The 2,248-nt window shown below is 43.1% G+C and overlaps 1 long non-coding RNA gene across 1 annotated transcript in view; it reads right to left on the bottom strand.

Moving 5' to 3' along the window:
- Positions 1-739: 739 nt before the first annotated feature.
- Positions 740-2,248, bottom strand: part of LOC103739556 — a 2,011-nt gene continuing 502 nt past the window's right edge. The window contains exons 2-3 of the long non-coding RNA XR_607503.3: positions 1,432-1,577; positions 740-847 (exon numbers count right to left, since the gene is read on the bottom strand). This is a non-coding gene — a long non-coding RNA (uncharacterized LOC103739556). The remainder of the gene's footprint in view (positions 848-1,431; positions 1,578-2,248) is intronic.

Here is a 2,248-nt window from a genome sequence, read left to right as displayed (position 1 = left end):
ACTATTCTACTATTTCTGGCTACCATCAGGGATTTAAATCTGGAAGTCTTCCTACATATGCTGTTGTTTCAATTATTAATGTTATTCAGTTATTAATACTGATTGAGACTCCTAAGCCACTAGATGGTAATGCTGCTAAGTGCATTCCTGGAATCACCATGCAACCTTAGGTCTAAGACACATCTTTCACACTCCTGTTTCGGCACTCAAGATGGACCTTTATGTCAAAAGAATTTTTGACATCTGGATGAAAACCTAAGACACATCTTTCACACTTTTGTTTTGACACGCAAGATGCACCTTTGTGTCAAAAGAATTTTTGACATCTGGATGAAAACCTAAGACATCACAACAAATGGAGTTCTGCATTTAAAATACATTTATTTATCTGAGCGCAACTTTAGTTGAACCATTTGTATTTGTAAAACTGAATTACATCGTGATTTCGCTGTAAAAAGACAGTAAGAGTATGTGTATAAAGTAGGTTTCCAAATACAGTAGAAAATGTCAAACTTCAAGAACTAGTTGCTGATTTGAAATGCCAGGAGATGATTAACATAACAAGAAAAACACAGGAATTCTTTTCTACACTGAAACCATAACAACAACAACAACAGCAGCAAAAAGTTAACAAAAGAATATCTGTATCATCTGTGGCATTGTCAGTTCAGGCAGGAGTCTGAACACTGTTCCAACAGCCTGGGTGGCTGTCCCTGGATTTGAGGCCTCCTCAAGGTTGTATTCTGCTGTCCTGGTCTGGGCACATAGAATGGGAATACTCCAATACTGATGACTGGATTGAAGGTAGATGACTCACATTCCAGACTCTGCGTGCTACTCTGGGCTTCTGGAGGTTCAAAACAAGAGTGAATCCATGTTACCTTGGTGAGAAGGAGACTCTCCCAGGTCCCTTTGGTCATAGCGGGCAGGTGTGGGGCCTCTTGGGCATTGGGCAATTTTCTGATTGTCCCTTAGTCAGATGAGGCCATCTTTGATGGAGATGGTATTAGACAACCACCCCAAATTGGGTAGGATTGAGTTCACTTTATGCAGAGGGGCAGTTCAAAAGCCCCAATAGTTAGGGGGTATATTTCTGAGAAACTCTTGGTCAGAGGGCATGTTGAAACTCCCTACATAAAAAATTTGAGTGTCTGTATCCACCATAGAGAGGCCAATAAGGGGATCCATAGGTAAGAGGGAAAGGTCAGTGCCGTGCCTCAAGATATGGAGAAATTATAGAGACCACATACCCTATGGAAACATCTGAAGCTCCAGGTTCCGATAGGAATGTCTAGGGCCTCTGACATCATAGAGGGAAAATTCCCTATCTATTGGGACAGAGCAAAGTTCCAGACCTTGCCCCTCAGACACAAAATGAGGTACCCAACCCACACTGTGCAGTGGAGGGTGTTCTAGGCACTCCCTCATCACCTTTCAACTTTTCAGCAGCAACTAGAATGTCCATGGGTTGCAGTGAATGTGTAGAAGCCTAGACAGCAGTGTAAATCTTCTTTCAAGGGTCTGGATGTCTATCCCGTTAGGACACCTCCTCAGGCCTTGTGTTCCGCTGCTCATGTCTATAAATGAAGGAGGGGTTTCACACATTTTGGTGACTGCCTGGAAGCTGTGGATTGGGTTCTAGGCTCTGCAAGCTACACTTGTGTTTGGTATTTTGAGCCACTGGGATCCTAAGTCCTTATGGGATGAATGAAAATATTCTAGGTCCTCCAGGTACATATTGAGACCCCCTTAATCAGGGGAGGAAAATGTGAAGACTGTTTTGGTTAGAAGGGCACAGATGAAGAACATCTGGGCATAGAAAATACCCAGAAGCCCCCTTGGTAAGTGAGTGGTAGTAGATTGGAGGATCCTTTACCAAATTAGGAAGTTTTGAGACTCCCGTTACACAGAGCTACTAAATCTGTTGCACACTTGGGCATAATGGGAAGGTGTTAGACCACTTTGCACTTTGAGTAAGGACCATTGCCCTTTTAGAACAGGCACTCTGATGCCTCTTTGGAAAAACGGGAATATTTGTGGCACAAGTGGGCAAAGTTAATGGTCATAAGAGGTTTAATGGGAATGACTAATGTCTCTTCAGGAGAGTCATCCATTCACTGCCCTCTAAGGGAGAAGTGGGAGAAGTAGGTCTGAAACCTACATAGGTTAATTAGAAACCTCTCAGCCTCTTTGGTCAGATATCTGAGTAGAAGTGGAAGTTCTCAGTCCCCTTTGGGCAGAGGTGTAC

This window comes from Nannospalax galili, unplaced genomic scaffold, assembly GCF_000622305.1.
Source record: "Nannospalax galili isolate Female #2095 unplaced genomic scaffold, S.galili_v1.0 scaffold4401, whole genome shotgun sequence".
In the NCBI taxonomy this organism is placed as follows: Eukaryota; Metazoa; Chordata; class Mammalia; order Rodentia; family Spalacidae; genus Nannospalax; species Nannospalax galili.
The sequence above is the reverse complement of the archived record's forward strand: the minus strand, read 5'-3'. Positions and strand labels throughout refer to the sequence as shown.